Source organism: Belonocnema kinseyi, chromosome 5 (assembly GCF_010883055.1).
Source record: "Belonocnema kinseyi isolate 2016_QV_RU_SX_M_011 chromosome 5, B_treatae_v1, whole genome shotgun sequence".
Lineage (NCBI taxonomy): Eukaryota > Metazoa > Arthropoda > Insecta > Hymenoptera > Cynipidae > Belonocnema > Belonocnema kinseyi.
The window spans coordinates 88,043,363-88,067,057 of NC_046661.1; positions in this window are offsets into that span (position 1 = coordinate 88,043,363).

Sequence of the window (23,695 nt, forward strand, 5' to 3'; positions counted from 1 at the left end):
TAAAAATATCAGTTTTAAATTAGGAAGACATTTTCTATGAGAATAGTTCAATTTTCTACCCAAATATATGAATTTTCAACAAAACATTTGAATTTTTAACAACCAGCAAAAATAATTTTTCATGAAATTCTGGAGTTTTAAACCAAACCGTTGCATTTTTGCCTAAAAAGGTTCCGTTTTCTAATAAAATAGATGAATTTAAAAAATACAAATTTCGAAAAATCGTTTAATTTTTAACCCCAAAAAATGAATTTTTAACACAAAAATTAAATTTTAAATGAAGAAGGATGTCTTTTCAACAAAATTTTTGAATTTTAAAACTAATATTACAATTTATAAATAAAAAGGTAATATTGTGGATGAAGCAACTTGCAAAACAAATTACTCAGAAGAAAATTATATCAAGATTACCGCAAAACTTCGTTTTTTATTTTCTCTAATTTCCCACTGATCAATTTTTAATTTCCCTGGCCATATAGTTATTTAAAGACTTAGAATCTTAAATTTGCAATAATTTTAACCTAGAATAATTTATAACTGAAATAAAACAATTTTAAATAAAAATGGAAAAAATTTCAAATTTCTTCTACTTCATATTCTTAATTTATCGAAATTCTCAGACTTTTACACGATTCTTATTGTTTAAATCCCTGATTAGGAAAATTAATTTCTAACCAAATGATGGAATATTTAACCAAAGGCTGAATTTTCTATCAAAAAAGCATGACTTTTCAACTAGAAAAGATCAATTTCTAATTAAATCAAAAATAAATTTTTAAAAATTGGTCAATTTTTCACCAAAAATATAATATTTCAATTTTCAACATAAAAATAAATTTTCAACAAAACACACGAACTTTTGACCAAGAATATTGATCATAAATACTACATAAATAAAAAAATATATAATAAATCAATGCGTGAGAGCAAAAAATTAATTGTTCATATTAAAAACTTTTTGTTTAGAAAATGAATCTTCTTGTTTGAAAATGTACCCTTTTTGATTTAATATTCAACTGCCTGGTGGAAAATTAAAATGTTTTGGTTAAGGACTTAACTATATGGCTAAGGATTTATTCTTTTAGTTGAAAAGTCATCTTTTTGTTTAAAAATGTAACCATTTTACTAAAAAAAATTTTTTGTTAATTAATTTTCTTCATTGGAAATTTAAATTTTTTATTTTTTGTTCACTTTTAACTTGAAAATTGAACTTTTCTGGTTGAAAATTCACGTCTTTCGTTAAAAAATTTTACTATTTGATAAAAATTGAATCATTTTGTTGAAAATTACAAATATTTTGCTGAATGCTAAAAAATCCACTACTTGGTCCTAAACAATTAATTTGGTTTGTTTGAATATTTCTCTCTCTGGGTTTAAACTGAATTTTTTTGTTAAAAATTGGTTTTATTTTTTATTTTATATTAGTCTTAATTAGTTAAAAATGCAAGTGGTTGAATTATTCAATATTTGCTTCATAATGCATTTTTTTCACTGAAAACAAAAAAGATATTTTAACTAAAATATGAATTTTTAACTGGAAAAGTAAAAATTTTTATAAAAAAATTCAACAAATTATAACCATTTTTGAACAAATCAGTTAAATTTTCAACCGATTAATGTTTAACTAAATAGTTGTATTTTAAACAAAAATTCTAAATTGTCAACAGAACATTGAATTATGAAATAAAAAATATGATTTTCCACAAAAAATGTAACGAAAGGAAAATACGCATACCAAATTATTGTATTTTCAACCAAAGCGAATTAATTTTCAATAAAACAGTGTTATTTTTTATTAAAAAGATGAAATTTTAACTAAACGAAACAAATTTTCAATAAATTAGATAAATTTTTAGTTAAATATTTGAATTTTCAACTGAAAACAATTAAAAAAGATCCATTTTCAACCAAAGATGGAATATTTAGTTACATTGTCAATTAAATAAAAATAATTTTTTACAAAAATACACTAATTTTTAACAAAATAAATCATTTTTAATCAAAGACATACCTTTAAAAAATACATGAATTTTCAACTGAAAAAGATAAATTTACAATCAAAAATAAAATAGTTAATTTTTTAGTTGCAAAAATTAATTTTCTAAAAAAAAGGAATTTTCATACAAACCAAAATTTTTACCCCGAAATTGTGTCTTTTCATGGAAAAAGGTGAATTTCAAACAAAATCTATGAAGTTTTAAATAATTAGTTGAATTTAATTTAAAAAGATTAATTTTTAATTACAAATGTACTCGATAAATTTTCATATAAAATTAATTTTCAACAAAAAAATTTAATTTTACAACTAGACCAAATGAAAGTAATTTTTAACGAAGCTGTTCCATTTTTAACCAAACCGTTTAATTTTCGAAGAAAAAAAGATACATTTTCAACCAAAAATGGATCAGTTACATTGTCTATTTAAAAAAAATAATTTTTTATAAAAAATCTTATTTTTAACCAAATAGTTGATTTTGTATCAAAGACAAATTTTTAATAAAATACATGAATTTTTAACCAAATAATTAAATTTTAAACTGAAGAAGATAAATTTACAATCAAAACTAGAATAGTTAATTAAATTAAATTTCGCCTAAAAAGATGAATTTTTTTAACTAAAAATACTTGTTTCTCAATTTTCAATCATGAATGTAATAGGTAAATTTTCAGTTAAAATATCAAGTTTAAAAAAAACTTTTAACAGAATAAATAAATTTTCAGCCAAAGGTGAATCTTCAACCAAAAGAAATGAATTTTTTTCAATTTCCTTTTCCAACCAAATAGTTGTATTTTCAACTAAGATGAATTTTCAATCAAAAATGAAATAGTTAATGTAACTATTTCATTGAGTTTCGTAAACTTCAAAAACTAAATTTTCACAACAAGAACATTATTTTTTTTTAATTGTTAATTTTGAATCAAAGATCAAGTTAGTTTTAACAAAATACATAAATTTTAACCAAGAAGTTGAATTTTCAAATCAAAAGGATACATTTACAATAAAAAATGAAATAGTTGAATTGTCAGTAAAAAAAATAAGACATTTTTAACCAAGAAGATTAAATTTCTACCCAAAAAGATGAATTTTCAAATAAAAAATAAAACAACTTTCTCCAAACAGTAAAATTTTCTCCTCAAAAATGACTGAAACAAAAATAAAGAATTTTCAATTTAAAAGCAAGAAATATTTTTGATTCAAGAATTAAAAATAAAATAAAAACATATTCTTGAATTTTCAAACTGGTTTAATTGAAATAAATATGGTGAATTCTCGAGAACAAAATGTAATAGATGATATTGCAAACAAAAAAGTTTTTAATTTTTAACAAAAAACAGTTGAATTCAATAGATGACATTTCTACCAAAAAAGATTAATTTGTTTAACCAAAATGACGATTTTTCAATAGAAAAAAAGGAGAAAGTTTATTCAGTTAAGAAATAAAAATAAAATAAGAAAAAAATTCTTTAATCTTGAAGCCAAAAATGCGATTTTTTAAAGAAACTGAATTTTCAACCAAACAATAACTTTTTAATCAAATTTTCAAAAAGTTCTAATAAATTTTCGTCAAATAATCAAACTTTCACCCCGAAAAATGTATACTCAACGAAAAATATAATAGTAGACTTTTCAATAACAAAAAATGAATTTTTAATAAGATATGTCGAATTCAACCAAAAAGATAAATTTTCAAACCAAAAAGACAAATTTTTTTCACATGGTTGAATTTTTTCCCGAAACTGTATGTTTATACAAAAAGGCGAATTTTCAGCCATAGTTTTGGTAGTTAAATTGTCAGACAAAAATTCAAGTAGTTGGATTTTCAATAAAAAAAAGTTGAATTCTCGAAAAAAATGTAATAGTTGATATTTAAAAAAATCATTTTAATTTTTAATCAAAAATAGTTATTAGCAAAAGAAATGAATTTTGTAACTAAAATTACAATTTTGCAGAGGGAAAAAACCGAGAAAGTTTTTTCAATCAAGAAAGAAACAAAAAAATGAAAACAAATCGTTGAATTTTAAAGCCAAAAAGGCGAATTTTTCACAAAAGAGCCGAATTATTAATTCAAAAATGATTTTTTAACAAAATTGTGGAGTTTTTAGTGAAATAATTGAAGTCTCAACCCAAAAAAATGAATTCTTAACAAAAAAAATGATAGCAGAGTTTTTAATAAAAAATAATTAACTTTCAATAAAAAATAGTTGAATTATATGTTTGCCAATATTATAGTTTAACCTAAAGTTGATAAATAAATATAATTTTTGATAATCAATAGACTAGAGAATAATGTTTTTATTAAAAGGTTGTTCATTTCTTATTCCTTGAACAAATTAATTTAGAAAACTGTTAATATTTCTGAGCAAATAAATTTAATTAAAAAGCACACCGTGCAAATCCATAAAACTTAAAAAATGTTAAATAATTTTTGGCATGGTAGAATTTTCAAAAATGGTAGAAAAAGCTATATTTTTAATCAAATAACTAAATTTTCAACTCAAGACGATAAATGTACAAACAAAACTGGAATAGTTAATTACAAAATACATGAATTTTTAATCAAATAATTAAATTTTCAACTCAAAAAGATAAATTTCTAATCAAAACTGGATTAGTTAATTAAATTTAATTTCTACCAAAAAGATGAATTTTCAAACTAAAAAGACTTGTTTGTCAATTTTCAATCATAAATTTAAAAGTTAAAAAAAAACTTTCAACAAAATAAATAAATTTTCAACCAGAGGTTAACCTTCAACCAAAAGTAATGAAGCAGATTAAATTTCTACCAAAAGAGATTTTCAAGCAAAAAAGGCGATTTTTTTATAGAAAAGCTGAATTTTCAGCCCAAAATGGATTTTTTAAAATCATTGTAGAATTTTCAATAAAAGAATGAAATTTTCAGTAATATAATTCAAATTTCAACCCGAATAAATGAATAGTCAACGAAAAATAATGTAGTAGACTTTTCATTAACAAAAAATGAATTTTCAATAAAGAAAATAGTTGAATTCAACAAAAAGAAATTAATTTTTAACAAAGTTGTTCCACTTTGAACCTAGTAGTTAAATTTTCAATAAAAAAGTTCAATTCTCGACAAAAAATGTAATAGGTGATATTTCAAATAAAAATTATTTTAATTTTTGATGATAAATAGTAGAATTTAATAGCTGAAATTTCTACCAAAAAAGATGTATTTTTTAAAAGCAAAATGATGATTCTTTAAAAGAAAAAGAAAAAAAGAAAATTTATTCAGTCAAGAAATAAAAAATAAATAAAAAAAAAATTCTTGAATTTTGAAGCCAACAATTCGATTTTTTAAAAGTGAAAGATGAATTTTCAACAAAAAATTAACATTTTAATGAAGTTTTAAAATTTTCAAAAAATTAGTACAAATTTTCGTCAAATAATTAAACTTTCAATCCAAAAAATGAATACTTAACGAAAAATATAATAGTATACCAAAATAAGATGAATTTTAAAACCAAAAAGACGAATTTTTACCAAATAGTTCATTTTTATCCCGAAACTCTATCTTCAATGAAAAAGCCGAATTTTCAACAATAATTGTAGTAGGTAAATTTTCAGACAAAAAATGAGTTGTTAATAAGAAAATGAATTTTTAACAAGAGAATTAAATTTTTAACCAAAGAGATTTTCAACAATAAGAGATTTATTTTTACAAACTTATTCCGCTTTAATTCAAGTAGTTAAATTTTCAATTAAAAAAGTTGAATTATCGAAAAAAATGTAATAGTTGATATTTAAAAAAATCATACAAAGTTTTAATAAAAAATAGTTGTTACCAAAAGAAACGAATTTTGTAACAAAAATGTCGAATTTTCAAAAGAAAAAAAAACCAAGAAAGTTTTTTTCCAACCAAAAATGATTTTTCAACAAAATTGTGTCAATATTTCTGTTCAATTGTTAGTGGATAAATAAATATGAATTTTAATAATCAATAGACTAGAGAATAATATTTTTAATAAGAGGTTGTTCATTTTTAATTCTTTTATAAAATTAATTTAGAAAACTGTTAATTTTTCCCAAAAAATAAACTGAATTAAAAACTAAACAGTGCAAATCCCAATAAACTTAAAAAATGTTAAATAATTCTTGGCATAGTAGAATTTTCAAAAATGATAGAAAAAGCTTTATTTGGCAGATATTTCTCTATAGAATGATGAAAAAAGAATCAAAATATTAATCTATTTATACCGATATTTAAGGCTTTATGTATCGTATCCTTATCTCAAAATTATTTATTATAAAAAAATTCTATTTTCGAAATCTCAAATTCCTTCTTGAAAAAAATAATTAAATACTGATCCGATTTAGTTTTCGAAAGCACTATAAAAAAATCTATTCCCCAATCCGCAACTTGTTCAGCATCCATCATACTTTTACAACCAGCTTAACCCTGCCTCAAGAAAAAATTTGACTTCGCTCAAGACTCGATTAACTTTTTAACTGAGCCGATGACCTTTCATCTCCGAAACCCGTTTTGCACAAAATGAAAAAAATTTCAAGGGGAAAAAATTCCAAACTCCTGTTTCTAGTTATTGGTTTATTGCTGGGCAAGGGGTTACCGCTACCCTTCTTATTTTGCCCCAAAGTTTACGAACGAAGCTGTTCCATTTTTTAAAGGAATTTTCATTTTCCATTTTTTTCGTTTAAGAACGAAGATGTTCCATTTTTAACCAAATCGTTTAATTTTCGAAGAAAAAAAAGATACATTTTCAACTAAAAATGGATTAGTTATATTGTCCATTTAAAAAAAGTAATTTTTTATAAGAAATCACATTTTTAACCAAATAGATAATTTTGTATCAAAGACAAACTTTTCACAAAATACATTAATTTTTAACCAAATAATTAAATTTTCAACTCAAAAAGATAAATTTAGAATAAAAACTGGAATAGTTAATTAAATTAAATTTCTACCAAAAAGATAAATTTTCAAACTAAAAAGATTTGTTTCTTAATTTTCAATCATAAATGTAATAGGTTAATTTTTAGTTGAAAATAAAGTTGTAAAAAAAAACTTTCAACGAAATAAATAAATTAAAATTTATTTTCAAATTAAAAAGATAAATTTACAATAAAAAATGAAATAGTTAAATTTTCAGTAAAGAAATTTAAAAATAAGCAATTTGTAAAAATGAAGATTAAAATTTCTACCAAAAAATATAAATTTGAAAATGAAAAATAAAAAACTTTCACCAAATAGTTGAATTTGCACCCCAAAAATGTGTCTTTTAATAGAAAAATGCGAATTTTGAACAAAATCCATAAAGTTTTAATTCAATAGTTTAATATTTAATTCAAAAAGATAAATTTTAAGCCATAAATTTAATAAACAATTTTTTAGTTAAAAAATTAAGTTTTAAAATGAAAGAACTTTTAATAAAATAATTAAATTTTTAACCATAGAGGTAAATCTTCAACAAAAAGAAATGAATTTTCAACAAATGTGTTCCACTTTCAACCAAGCAGTTAAATTTTCAATATAAAAAAGATGAATTCTCGACAAAAATGTAATAGTTGAATTTTTTTTACAAAAAGGCTGAATTTTCAACCCAAAATTGACAATGAAACAAAAATGAAGAGTTCTAAATTTAAAAGGAAGATATATTTTTCAGTTTAGAATTAAAAATAAAATAAATTCTTGAATTCTCAAGCCAAAAAGGTGAATTTTCAACAATAATTGTAGTAGATAAATTTGTAGTAACAAAATTAAGTGTTAAAAAAAGAAGGAACTTTCAACCAAATAATTCAATTGTTAAGGAAAAATATGAACTTTCAATAAAAAGAAATAAATTTTTAACAAAGCTGTCCCGCTTAAACCCTAGTAGTTAAATTTTCCATAAAAAAAGTTGAATTCTCGACAAAAAAATAGAATACATGATATTGCAAACAAAAAAGATTTTAATTTTGAATTAAAAATAGTTGAATTCAATAGATGAAATTTCTACCAAAATAGATGAATTTTTTATACAAAATGACGATTTTTCAAAAGAAAAAAAAACAAGGAAGTTTATTCAGTCAAGAAATCAAAATGAAATCAAAAAAATTCTTCAATTTTGAAGCAAAAAATGCGATTATTTAAAAAATCAATCTGAATTTTCAACCAAAAATTAACTTTTAAATCAAATTTTGAAATTTTCTAAAAATTAGTATAAATTTCTGTCAAATAATTAAACTTTCAACATGAAAAATGAATACTCAACGAAAAATATAATAGTAGACTTTTCAAAAACAAAAAATGAATTTTCAATAAAAAATAGTTGAATTCAACCAAAAAGATGAAATTTCTACCAAAAAAGATGAATTTTCAAACCGAAAAGACGAATTTTCTCCAAATAGTTGAATTTTTGTCCCGAAACTGTATCTTTAAAGAAAAAGGCGAATTTTCAGCAATTATTATAGTAGGTACATTTTCAGTAAAAAATTTAAGTATAAAAAGGAACGAACTTTTTACAAAATAATTAAATTTCTAACCAAACAGATTAACTTTCAACAAAAAGAAATTAATTTTTAACAAAGTTTTTCCACTTTAACCCTAGTAGTTAAATTTTCAATAAAAAAGTTGAATTCTCGACTAAAAAAATGTAATAGATGATATTGCAAACAAAAAAGGTTTTAATTTTTAATGAAAAATAGTTAAATTCAATAGTTGAAATTTCTAACAAAATAGATGAATTTCTTAAAACCAAAATGACGATTTTTCAAAACAAAGAGAAAACATGAATGTTTATTCAGTTAAGGAATGAAAAAAATTAAGTCTTCAATTTTGAAGCATAAAATGCAATTTTAAAAAAAAGAAGCTGAATTTTCAACCAAAAATGAAGTTTTTAATAAAATTTTGAAATTTAAAAAAAAAATATATAAACTGCTGTCAAATAATTAAACATTCAACTCCACGATAAATGTAGTCAATAAATTTTCATTAAAAAAATTAATTTTCAATAAAAAAACGAAAGTTTAACAAAATAATTAAATTTTTAACTAAAGAGATGAATCTGCAATAAAAAGAAATTCATTTTTACAAAGTTATTCTACTTTAACTATAGTAGTCAAATTTTTAATAAAAAAAGTTGAATTCTCGACAAAAAAATATAATAGATCATATTTCAAACGAAAGGGATTTTAATTTTCAATCGAACATAGTTTCTAACAAGAAGCATGAATTTCGTAACCAAAATGACGATTTTTCAACATGAAAAAACCGATAAAGCTTTTTCAAAGAAGAAACATAAAATAAAAACAAATTGTTGAATTTTAAAGCCACAAAGGCGAATTTTTTACCAAAAAAAAATAATTTTCAATCTAAAAATGCCTACAACAAAATTGTGGGATTATCAACAAAATAATGGATACTATAAATATAACAGTAGACTTTTCAAGAACAAAGAACGAACTTTCAATAAAAAATTGTTTAATAATTTTCTGCTATTAATTAAGTTCAAATTCAAGTAAGTAAATAAATATGAAGTTTGATAATACCGTAAAGAATAATATTTTTAATAAAAGGTTGTTTATTTTTAATAATTTTACAAAATTACTTTAGAAAACTGTTAATTTTTCTTAACAAATAAATTTAATTAAAAAGTAAACAGTGCAAATCCCAATAAGCTTAAAAAATGTTAAATAATTTTTAGCGTATTAGAATTTTCAAAAATGTTAGAAAAATCTTTATCTGACAGATATTTCTCTATAGAATGATTAAAAAGGAACCAAATTATTAATCTATTTATACCGATATTTAAGTCTTTATGGATCCTTATCTCAAAATTTTTTATTATGACAAAATTTATTTTTGAAATCTCAAATTCCTTTTTGCAAAAAAAATTAAATACTGACCCGGTTTAGTTTTCGAAAGTACTTGAAAAAAAATCTATTTCCCAATCCGCAACTTGTTCAGCTCCCATCATACTTTTACAACCAGCTTAACCCTTCCTCAAGAAAAAATTTGACTTCGCTCAAGACTCGATTAACTCTTTAACTGAGCCGATTAACTTTCACCTCCTAAACCCCTTTTCCACAAAATGAAAAAAATCCCAAGGGGAAAAAATTCGAGAAAAAATTCCAAACTCCTGTTCCTAGTTATTGGTTTATTGCTGGGCAAGGGGTTATCGGTACCCTCCTTATTTGGCTCCCAAATTTTAGCCCAAAAAACGTGACTTGGCAGGGGCAGCCTTACCTTCAAAAATGGCATTTTTCTCCAAAAATTGTATAAAAATGACTACTTTATGGTTTACGGCTGATTTTATGATAGCCGAAGGGATTAACTTTCGAAAAATGTAGAATCTGAAGTTAAATGACCTGAGGATGAACCTCAAATTTCAAAGCTTTTGCTAAGGGTTCCTGTTTAAACCTTAGCAAAAAAAATTGGGAAAGGATTTTCAGAAATATGGAAAGGATTAACTCGATTATCAGCAATTTAAAAAGACCGGACAGGGTCGTAATTTTGACGCTGGTGAAATTAGGGGTGGGTCCTGGTGAAATTGGGATTTATGAGGAAGGCATGGAAGTGATTTATTTTTAGGTACTGGTGGTTAAACAGACTGCTGAAGTGCAAAATAGAGGGGAAAAGGAAATTTAAAGCTTTCAATTTAAAGTTTTTTTATTCAATTTATTTTTTTTTAATTAAAAATATAAGGTATTTTTCAAATTGATTTTTAAAATTAGGGACGAGGTTACTGGTTAATTTGAATTAAAGGGGAAACAAATCCTGAAAATAAATCAACTTTTAACTGAAAATTATAATTTTTTAACAAAAATGGAATAGTTACATTTTCAATTAAAAAATTAATGTCTTATCAAAACAAAACAACAAATTTTTATCAAAATCTTCCAACACAAAGTCCCAAATAGTATAGTAATAGTTGAAGAAGGGAAAATTTTTAACAGAGCAGTTGAATTTATAAAAATGGCTTTTTTACTAACTTGTAGAATTTTTTACAAATTAGACTAATTGTTAGTAAAACAATTGAATTTTCAACCTAGTTATAGTTTTAATTTTAAAAAATTATAATTTTTAACTAAAACGGACTCATTCTCAATCTTAATAATTAATTTCAACTGGGATTGTTAGATTTTTAATAAAAAAATATTTTTACAATAAAATAGTTAAATTTTCAAAGAAGTATTTGAATTTTTAACCTAAAAGAATAATTTTCTACAAAAAAATTATTTTTTACGCAATACGTAAATTTTCAAACAGAAAGTTGAATTTTCAATTATGAAAGATCAATTTACAATAAAAACAGATTAGTTAAATTTTCAGTAAATATTTGAATTAATTACTGAAAATGATAAATTTTCAACCAAAAATGTAATAGTTACATTTTCAAGTTGTAAGTAAAATGATGTATCTCTTACAAAAAAAGTCCCCAAAAAATGATTTTTTAATTAAAAAGATTAACTTTGTACCAAAACAGATAAATTTTGAACAAAATACATGAATTTTTTACAAAAAAGTTCATTGTCAATCGAATAGTTGAAAAGGGTGAATTTTCAGAATAAATTTTCAGAATTATCAGAAAAAAATCCTTATTTACAAAATTGTTGAATTTTTTGCAGAGCAGACTAATTTTAAATCAAATAATTTAATTTTCAACGAAATACACGCATTTTCAACTGAGTTGCATTTTTATTATATTTTTTAACAAACAAAAAAATTAATTTTTTACTAAAAACTTTATAGTTACATTTTCAATTTTAAACATTTTTTAAAAATTAATTTTAACTGGAATTGTTAAATTTTCAGTTAAAAATTAAATTTTTCATCAAAGAAATATATATTTTAATAAAATACTTCAGTTTTTTCAATAAGATGGTTGAAATTTCAACCAAGTTGAATAATTTTCCTCCTTAAAAAGAAATTTTTAACGAAAAAGTGAAAATTTTACCTTAGAAAAATAAGTGTATGACAAAAAATATTATAGTTAAATTTTTAGTTAAAAAATTAACTTTCCACCAACAGATAAATTTTCAAACAAGAATATTAGGTTTTCACCAAAAACGACAACTTTTTGACAAAATACATGAATTGTCAACTGAAAATGATAAATTTTTAACCAAAAATTGAATAGTTACATAGTTTAATTTTTAACAAAACTGATGAAATTTTAACTAAAATGATGCTTCTCCAACCCAAAAGTCCCCAAAAATGAATTTTTAATTAGAAGGATTAACCTTTTACGAAAAAAGACAAATTTTTAACAAAATACATGAATTTTCAAAAAAAAATTTTATTGTCATTCAAATAGATGAAAAATTGCGATTTTTTCAAAAAATTACTTTTTGAAAAACTATTGTTCAATTTTTAAAAATTAGACCAATTTTTAGCCAAGTAATTTAATTTTCAACTTAGTTGTTTTTTAACTGAAAAAATTATAATTTTTTAATAAAAAAGTCCAATTTTCAACTAAAAATGTATGTTATAGTCAGATTTCAATCTTAAGAATTAATTTCAACCAGAAAGTTAAATTTTCAACTAAGAAAGATAAACTTACAAAAAACTTATATAGTCTAAAAAGTCCAAAAACACTGAAGTTTTAATCAAAAAGATTAACTTTGTACCAAAAAAGACCAATTTTTAACAAAATACATGAATTTTCAACAAAACCGTTGAATTTTTTAAAATATGATTTCTCACAAAATATTTTAGAAGTTATTACAAATTAAACTAATTTTTAGTTAAATAATTGAATTTTCAAACGAGTTTGATTCTTAACTAAAAAAATTCTAATTTTTAAATAAAAATGATATAGATACATTTTCGTTTTTAAGAATTTATTTTCGAATTAATTACAACTAGAATAAATAAATTTTCAGTTAATAAATAAATTTTTCACACAGAAAATATGTTTTTAATGAAATAGTTAAATTTTCATCCTACCAAAATCCTACTAAATTTTCCTAACAAAAAATACAGATTTTTAACGAAATAAAAAACATAATAGTTAAATTTTCATTTAAAAAATTAACTTTTCACGAACAGATAAATTTACAAGCATGAAAATATGTTTTTCACTAAAGAAGAAATTTTTTTCACGAAATACATGAATTTCCAACTAAATTTTCGTTATTTTTTTAAAACATTTTTGATCATAGATTTACATTATATAAAGATATTTCATCCAGATACAGTAAACAAACAAAAATTTTACAAACAAATTATTTGTTGAGAATGTGTTTTCTATCATTTTCAATAATTTAACGTTTTTTAAAGTTATATTGCAAGAAATTTGAAGGAAAACAATATTTTAATAATAAAAATTTCTCTTTTGACTATTTTTGTTTTTTTATAAAAAAATTTAATAAACAAATCAATAAACAAATGCATTATTCAGGCATGTTTCGTCAGAAAAAATAGTTTTTTTTCGATGTCAATTAAAAAAAAATTAGAAACCTCATGATTATTTCAGAAAATTCATAATTTGTTGATGAATTTTATGATTTTATCAAACAAAGGCATTATTCGAGCACTTATCGATAAAAAAGTTCGTTTTTTTTCAATGCCAGTCCTTTTAATTGGGAACTTCATAATAATTTTATGAACATCCATCACTATTTGATCATTTATATATTTTTTCAAACAAATTTAATAAACAAATTGCAACTCAAATGCCCGAATAATGCATTTTTAAATTTAATCTGTTTAACAAAATAAAAATAAATAAATAATTATGAATGTTACTGAATTCGTCGTATAGTTTCCAATTAAGAGGGCTGACATTGAATAAAACGTGTTTTTCCGTCGACAAATGCCCAAATAATGCATTTGTTTATTTAACTTGTTTAAAAAATAAATAAAATTGATCAAAAAATTATGAATTTTTCTGAAATTATCATGAGGTTCCTAATTTTACAAAACTGACATCGAAAAAACGAATTTTTTTGACGAAAAATGCCTGAATAATGCATTTGTTTATAACATTAACAAGAATAGTCTTAAGATAAATTTTTTTCATTAAAACATTGTTTCCATTCAAATTTATTACAATATAACTTTAAAAAATGTTAAATTATTGAAAATTATAGATAAAATATTGTTAACAAATAATTTGTTTATAAAATTTGTTTTGTTTATTGTATCATGATGGAATATCTTTATACAATGTAAATCTATAAAAAGTCTGTAATTACAACAATTTTCCTATTATTGACGAGCACCGGGAACGTCAAATAGAAAAATTGTCATTTTTTTTGTCATATTCATTTATTTATACAAAAATTGAAAAACTAAATTAAAAATCAGGCTCGACAATTTTCTTTAAAATTTTATCAGCTTTAAAAAAAAAAACATCCGAATCGGTCTACTGTGGTCCCCACTGTGCATTGGAAGCCGAAGAGATTTTTGCGCTTGTTGTGGGACATTTCTGAAGAAAAGGACACATTCATTGTCAGGTTCAAGAAATTCAGGTTCACGGGATTTCAACAATCAAAATCGTCTCAAGCGATTTGAAAAGCGTACCCCTTTCGATTCAAATAGCAAAGCTCTTTCAGAATCAGATCCCATTTGCGATTCTTACCGACTGGCTTTCCGAGATTCAAAAAAGCCTCAAGAAGCAAATCATTTTTACCGGGAGGTACCAATAATCTGACTCTGAAAATGGCATCGACTGACAAAAACTGCGTTTTTGGGATGATCATCGAAAAATCTTCATATAATACCACAGGATTTTATTTACCTGAAGGGTTATGTTGTTGTGATGAACATGTTTCAAGTTTAGAGCATTATTTCTTATACAAGGGTCGATGGGAAAAATTTGAAAAAATTCATGAATATGAGGAAAACCGTTGTGAACCAGTTGCAGTTGAGAAATTTGAAAAATAATAAAAATTGTTGCTTAAAAGTACAAAAATGAGCAACTATATTATCTTCAGTTCTAATACAGATATTAAAGCGATTCAAACTGCAAACGGTAATGGATAGGCTCTGTATTTATTTTCAATCACCCGTAAGGATGTGCTAGTCTTATTTTTTGTGAAAATTTCGATATTTTTAGACATTTTTTTTGTTGGAAAACAAGTGACAGAAAGTAGGGGGCCCGCTTTTTTTTACTGCCGACCGCTGGTCCCTTTCTTCGACACGTGACCAGGTGCCAGCCAAGCATTCAGAACCAGGGGTCGAAGAATGGGACCAGCGGTTGGCAGTATAACAAACAACCCCCCCCCCCCACTGATTTCTGTCACTGGTTTACCAACAAAAAAATATCTAAAAATATCGCGATTTTCACAAAAAAATAAGACTAGCGCATCCTTCCGGGTGATTGAAAATAAATACAGAGCCTATCCATTACAGTTTGCAGTTTGAAACGCTTTAATATCTGTATTAGAACTGAACATAATATAGTTGCGCATTTTTGTACTTTTAAGCAACAATTTTAATTATTTTTTAAATCTCTCAACTGCAACTGGTTCACAATAGTTTTCCTCATACTCATGAATTTTTTCAAATGTTTCCCATCGCCCCTTGTACAAGAAATAATACTATAAACTTGACTTTTCTTGAATGTACCCGAAAATCCTTACTTTTTTTTACATTTTTCAGTCTGCTAAGCACCAAATTTTTTTAAATAAACGCCTTCAAGCTCATTAACGTAGAACACTTTCAGATTTTAAATGACTATTTTTTTGTTGCGCTGGCATTTTTTTGAATGAGTTCTGAAGCTTCAAATGCAGATGTTTATAGTATTATGTAAAAATTTAATATAAATGATAAACTGTAAACTGTAAATAATGTTTTGCAAAGGCTTCGGGCAGATTTTTAAGATTACACAAATATATTTGGCTATTTTCAAACACTTGTGTTGTCAAGGAACAACAAAAGAAAGTTTAACCGATATTTGGATTCACAATTACTTTACAAAGATTTCCCAAAAATTTCGAAAGATTCAAATATTTTACAAAGATTTCAATAATTTCATAATTATTACCGAATATTTAAAAATATTACGCAAAGATTCTTAAAGGATTCACAATGATTCCACAAAGATTTCACTAAAATTTCAATAATTTCACAATTATACAATGTTTTCACAAGGATTTCCCAAAGGTTTCGAAAGATTAAAAAAATTTCACAAAGATTCTTAAAGGATTCACAATGATTCCACAAAGATTTCACTAAAATTTCAATAATTTCACAATTATACAATGATTTCACAAGGATTTCCCAAAGGTTTTGAAAGATTTCATAGAGATCTCAATAACTTCACAAATATTACGGAATATTTCAAAAATATATCAAATTTTTCGCAAAGATTTTTAAAGGACTCGCAATGATTTAAAAATGATTTTTCAAAAACTTTGAAAGAATTTAAAAATATTTAAATAAATTCACAAATATTATTGAATATTAACAAAATATTTAGCAAAGATTCTTAAAGAATTCCACAAAAATTTTAAGGATTTCCTAAAAATTCGAAAAATTTCCAAGATTTCTAAAGATTTTCAAACAAAAAAAAAACATTTCCATAATTTCACAGAAATTTCAAAAGATTTAAAAGAAATTCATAAAAATATTTGGTATATTTCAAAAAGATTTACAATATTTCACAAATAATTTAAACCAATTCACGAAGATTATTTTATACATTTCACAAAGATTTCAGAGATTTAAAAAGATTTGTTCTGAAGTTCAAAGAATTTCATAATTTCAGAAAAATGTCCAAAATTTGGCAAATATTTTAAAGATTTCAAAATATTTCAGAAACAATTTCGAACAATTTATAAAATGTCACATTTAAGATTTTTGAAGATTAAAAAAAATATTACCGAGTATTTAAAAAATATATCGAATATTTCACAAAGATTTTTTAAGGACTCACAATGATTTCACAAGGATTTCCCATAGATTTTGAAAGAGTTTACAAAGATTTCAATAATTGCACAATTATTGCCAAATGTTTACAAATTATTTCGCAAAGATTCTTAAAGGATTCACAATGATTTCACAAAGATTTAAATGATTTCCTCAAGATTTTGAAAGATTTAAAGGATTTCAAAAATAATATTTAAGATATATAAAAAATATTTTAATTATTTAGCAAAGATTTTAAAACGATTAACAATGACTTTACAGGGATTTCCCAAAGGTTTAAAAAGATTTAACAGATTTCACAAAGATTTAAATGATTTCCTAAAGATTTTGAAATATTTAATGGATTTCAGAAATAATATTAAAAATATTTAAAAATATTTAGCAAAGATTTAAAACGATTAACAATGATTTCACATGGATTTCCCAAAGGTTTCCCAAAGATTTCACAAAGATTTAAATGATTTCCTTAATATTTTGAAAGATTGAAAGGATTTCACAAATATTACCGAATATTCAAACAATATTTTTAATATTTCGCAAAGATTTTTAAAAGATTAATAATTTTTTCACAAGGATTTCCCACAGGTTTCGAAAGATTTAAAATATTTCACAAAAATTTCAATAATGTCACAAATATTATCAAATATTTCAAAAATATTTCAAATATTTCGCAAAATTTAATGAATTCAGAATGATTTAACAAACAATAAAAAAATTTCACATATATTACCGAATATTCACAATCATTTCACAAAGATAGCAATGATTTTTCCAAAATTTCAAAAGATTTGAAAGATTTCACAAAGATGTCAATAAGTTCACAAATATTACAAAATATTTAAAAACATAATTCAAATATTTTGCAAACATTTAAAAGAATTTACAATGATTTCAAAAAGGTTGTACTAAATGTACAATTATTATCGAATATATAAAAAATATTTTTGAAGGATTCACAAATATTTCACAATTTTCACAAAGATTTTAGATAAATTTAAAAGATTTCACGAAGATTTCAATAATTTTACCAATATTACTGAATGTTTCAAAAATATTTCAAATATTTTGCAAATATTCTTAAAGCATTCACAATTACTTTTCAAAGATTTCCCAAAAATTTTGAAAGATTTAAAGATTTTACAAAGATTTCAATAATTTCACAATTATTACCGAAAATTTAAAAATAATTCGTAAAGATTCTTGAAGAAATCACAACAATTTCACAAAGATCTAAATGATTTCCCGAAAATTTCAAAAGGCTTAATAGATTTCTCAAAGATTTCAATAATTTTCAAATATTAGCGAATATTTAAAAAAACATTTCGAATATTTCGCAAAGATTTATAAAGATTCACACTGATCTCACAAAAATATCACAAGGATTTCCCACAGATTTTGAAAGGTTTATAGGATTTTCACGAGGATTTCAATAATTTTACTTATATTACCAAATATTTGAAAAATGTATCAAATATTTCACAAACATTTGTCAAGGAATCACAATGATTTCCCATAAATTTCGAAAGATTTAAAGATTTTACAAAGATTTCAATAAATTCACAATTATTACTAAATTAAAAAAAAATCAAATATTTTTTAAGGACTCACAATGATTTCACAAGGATTTCCCGTGAATTTCGAAAGATTTAAGATTTCAATAATTTCACAATTATTACCGAATATTTAAAAAATATTCCGCAAAGATTCTTGAAGGATTCACAATGATTTCACAAATATTTCACGAGAATTGCAATGATTTCCTAAAGATTTTGAAAAATTTTAAGAATTTCACAAATATTACCAAAAATAAAAATAAAATATGTCACAAATAATTTAAACTAATTCACGAAGATCATTTTATACATTTCACAAAGATTTCAAAGATTTTAAAAGATTTGTTTTTAAAGTTCAAAGAATTCCATAATTTCAGAAAAATGTCCAAAATTTGAAAAATATTTTAAAGATTTCAAAATATTTCATAAACAATTTCAAAGAATTTACAAAATGTCACAAGATTTAAAAACATTTCACAACGATTTCATACACTTCACAAAAATTTTAAAGATTTTGGAAGATTTAAAAAAAAAGTCAAAATATTTCAATAATTGCACAAAAATGGTATAAATCCATATGTCAAAGATTTCAAAATATTTCAGAAATAATTTAAATAAAAATTTACCAAAATTTCAGATGATTTAAAAATTTTTACAAAGAATTAGTACATTTCGTACAGCTTTCAATGATATGAAAGATTAAAATGTTTTAGAAAGATTTAACAAAGGTGTCAAAAATTTTACGAATAGCTTAAACATTTAAAAAATTACAATTAATTTTTTAAGATTTCAAAAAATTTCTGGAATAATTTTAAAAGAATTTCCAAATTTTCAGTAGAATTTCAAAAAATCACCAAGATATCATACATTTCACAGACTTCAAAAGAATTTACAAAGATTTCAGAAGATATCGAAAGTTTTCAGAAAAAAAATTTACCAAAATTTTAGAAGATTTAAAAAAATTTCTCAAAGATTTCAATTTTTTGAAAAAGTTAAAGTATTTCCATAATTCCAGAAAAGTTTCCAAGAATTCACAAATATTTTAAAAATTTCTGAATATTTCAGAAATAATTTTGAAAAATTTACAATATTTTTAAAAGATTTTAAACCGCTTCAGAAATAATTTAAAAGAATTAAAAAAATTTCAGAAGATTAAACCAAAATTCAAGAAGATTTTGTACATTTCACAAAGATTTCAAAGATTTCCGGAATAATTTAAACTAATTCATGAAGATTTTTGTATACATTTCACAAAGATTTTAAAATATATTTTTTTTAAGTTCAAAGATTTTCATAATTTCAGAAAAACTTCCAAGATTACACAAATATTTTGAAGATTTCAAAGGATTTAAAAAGATTTCATAAATAATTTAAAAGAATTTACAAAAATATCACAAGATTTAAAAACATTCCACCAAGATTTCATACAAATTTCCAAGATTTTAAAGATTAAAAAAAAAGTCAACAGATTTCCATAATTGCATACAAATTTCATAAAAATTTAAAAGATTTTCAATTTATTTTTAATTCAAAAGTTTTTCCTGATTTCACAAAGGTTTAAAAATGTTTTAAAAACTTTTTCAAAAGGTACAAGATTTTTATAATTTCACAAACTTTCAAAGATTTCGAAAGATTTCAGAAGATTTCAAATGATTTCAGAATTTTTGTTTAAAGATTTCCCAAAATTTCAGAAAAATGAAAAAAATGCACAAAAATATCATACATTTTAAAAAGACTTTAAAAGAATTTACAAAGATTGCAGAAGATTTAGAAAATTTTCAGAAATACTCAAAAATAATTTATCAAAATTTTAAAAGATTAAAAAAATTTCACCAAGATTTCATACATTTCACAAAAGTTTCAATTATTTTTTGTAAAACTTAAACAATTGCCATAATTCCAGAAAAATGTCCAAGAAATCACAAATATTTTTAAAATTTCAAAAGATTTCAGAAATAATTTTAAAAATTTTGCAGAAGATTTCAAACCATTTCAGAAATAATTTTTAAGAATTAAGCAAATTTAAGAAAAATTCACAAAGATTTTGTAGATTTCACAAAGATTTCAAAGATTTCACGAATAATTTAAACTAATTCACGAAGAGTTTTGTATATATTTCACAAAGATTTCAGAAGATTTTAAAAGATTTCAGATTTTTTTTTAAAGATTTCCCAAAATTTCAGAACAATAAAAAAAATTCACAAAAATATCATACATTTCACAGACTTCAAAAGAATTTACAAAGATTGCAGAAGTTTTCCAAATTTGTCAGAAATACTCAAAAATAATGTATCAAATTTCAAAAGATTAAAAAAAATGTCACAAAAATTTCATATATTTCACAAAGGTTTCAATTACAAAGATTTTGTACGTTTCACAAAGATTTCAAAGATTTCAGAAAATTTTTTAAAGAATTTACAAAAATGTCTCAAGGCTTAAAAACATTCCACAAAGATTACATACATTTCACAAAAATTTCAAAAATACTAAAGATTAAAAAAAAGTCAAAAGATTTCCATAATTGTACAACAATTTCATAAATATTTGAAAGGTTTCAGAAATCATTTGAATAAAAATTCACCAACATTTAATAATATTTATAAAATTTCACAAGGATTTAAAGATTTCATTTCGTAAAAGGTTGCCAGTAAATAAAACTTAGGGCACCAGACATTTTTTATTATTTGTTACACATAATTAAGTGCCTGATGAGGTATTGTAGGCATGAATAGAGAAATGATACGAGATCATCGATTTATTCCTGCATCCATGAATTTACGGTTTATAACGGATTTTGTAAAAAAAAAAATAAGAATAATCTTCGCTTGAATTTAAAATAACAAATAAAAAAAAAGTAAGTAATATAGATAGATGTTGGACTGGGGCATTAATTGTAGGAGATTATGATTCAGGGTGACAGTTACTGTTTGCGTCTAGCAACCAGTCCCAGATTGCGGCAGTAAAGGTGTTAAATGCTTATGATTTATAGCCTCAATAATTGCGAATGTTACGCTAGCATGCGTCTTTGTAGTCGAGCGCTGTCCGTTTCAGCGTCACTTGAAAAGCGCTAAACCAGAATCCAATTAATTATTACGATCCTCCAAATGGAGGGATGTTAGGATTTAATTATAGCATTAAAATCCTTCCTGTGCAATTATAATTACGGTAGTCTTTTTTACAGTTTATATGGGGGTTTTATACCCTAATAACAGTTTTGTTAACAAAAAGGGACCCTAAAAAGATTCTACAATCTGCATGATTTGCACACAGGAAAAAATAAAATTTCATTTTCGAAAAACAAACGGTGTTGAAATATGCTGAATGGAAATTGAACCATAATTGGTACTTATTGAGCAATACGAATATTAAAAGCAATTAAATTGTTCTTCTTTGGATATTTTAATCTTTTGAATCTTTTGCAATCGTTGACATTTTTGTAAAATCAAAGATGAAAGCTTTGAAATCTTTGTGACATCTTTTTGCAATCTTCTAAAATATTTTTAAATCTTTAAATCTTTGAACTCTTTGTAAAATCTTTGTAAAATGTTTGAAACTTGTAAAATCTTTTAAAATATTTTGAAGTCTTTGAACTCTTTGTGAAATGTGTGAAATCTTTGTGAAATATTCTAAAATTTTTAAAATCTAAGAACTCTTTGTGAAACTGTTTGAACATTTTCTAAAATGTTTGAAATCTTTGAACTCAGTGTGAAATGTTTGAAACTTTTCTAAAATGTTTAAAGGCTTTGTGAAATCTTTGTAAAACCATCTAAAGCATTTTGGGAATCTTTCAACTCTTGGTTAAATGTTTGAAATCTTTGTAAAATAATTGAAACTTTTGTGAAATGTTTGAAATTTTTATAAAATATTTGAAATCTTTGTAAAATCTGTGTAAAATCTTATTGAAAACTTCGTGAAATTTGTGTTAAATATTATTAAAAACTTCGTGTATTATTTTTGTAATCTTGGAAATCTTTGTAAAATGTATCTAATCTTTGTGAAATCTGTGTTAAATCTTATTGAAAACTTCGTAAAATATTTTTGAAATCTTCATGAAATCTTTGTGAAACCATCCACAATGTTTTGAAATCTTTGTACTCTTTGTGAAATGTTTGAAATCTTTGTGAAAGCTTCTACAATATTTTGAAATCTTTGAAATCATTGAACTCTGTGAAATATTTGAAATATTTTAAAATATTTTGAAATCTAAGAACGCCTTGTGAAACTGTTTTAAAATTTTCTAAAATGTTTGAAATCTTTGTGAAATATTTGTAAAACCATCTAAAACATTTTGGAAATCTTTAAACTCTTGGTTAAATGTTTGAAATCTTTGTAAAATGATTGAAACCTTTTTGAAATGTTCTAAAGTATTTTGAAATCTTTCAACTCTTTGTGAAATGTTTGAAACTTTAAAAAAATGTTGAAGTCTTTCTGAAATCTTGAACTCTTTGAGAAATTTTTGGAATCTATCTGCAAATTTTGAAATCTTTCTAAAATCTTTTTAAAACCATCTAAAATATTTAAAAATCTTGGAATTCTTCGTGAAATCTGTGTAAAATCTTATTGAAAACTTCGTGAATTATTTTTGTGATCTTTGAAATTTGTAAAATGTTTCTAATCTTTGTGAAATTTGTGTTAAATCTTATTGAAAACTTCGTGAATTATTTTTGTAACCTTGCAAATCTTTGTAAAATGTTTCTAATCTTTGTGAAATCTGTGTTAAATCTTATTGAAAACTTCGTAAAATATTTTAGAAATCTTCATGAAATCTTTGTGAAACCATCCACAATGTTTTGAAATCTTTGTACTCTTTGAGAAATGTTTGAAATCTTTGTGAAAGCTTCTACAATATTTTGAAATATTTGAAATCATTGAACTCTGTTAAATATTTTGAAATCTGAGAACGCTTTTTGAAACTATTTGAAAATTTTCTAAAATGTTTGAAATCTTTGTGAAATATTTGTAAAATCATCTAAAACATTTTGGAAATCTTTCAACTCTTGTTTAAATGTTTGAAATCTTTGTAAAATGATTGAAACCTTTGTGAAATGTTCTAAAGTATTTTGAAATCTTTCAACTCTTTGTGAAATGTTTGAAACTTTAAAAAAATGTAGAAGTCTTTCTGAAATCTTGAACTCTTTGAGGAATTTTTGGAATCTATCTGCAAATTTTGAAATCTTTCTAAAATCTTTTTAAAACCATCTAAAATATTTTAAAATCTTGGAATTCTTTGTGAAATCTGTGTAAAATCTTATCGAAAACTTCGTGAATTATTTTTGTGATCTTCGAAATTTGTAAAATTTTTCTAATCTTTGT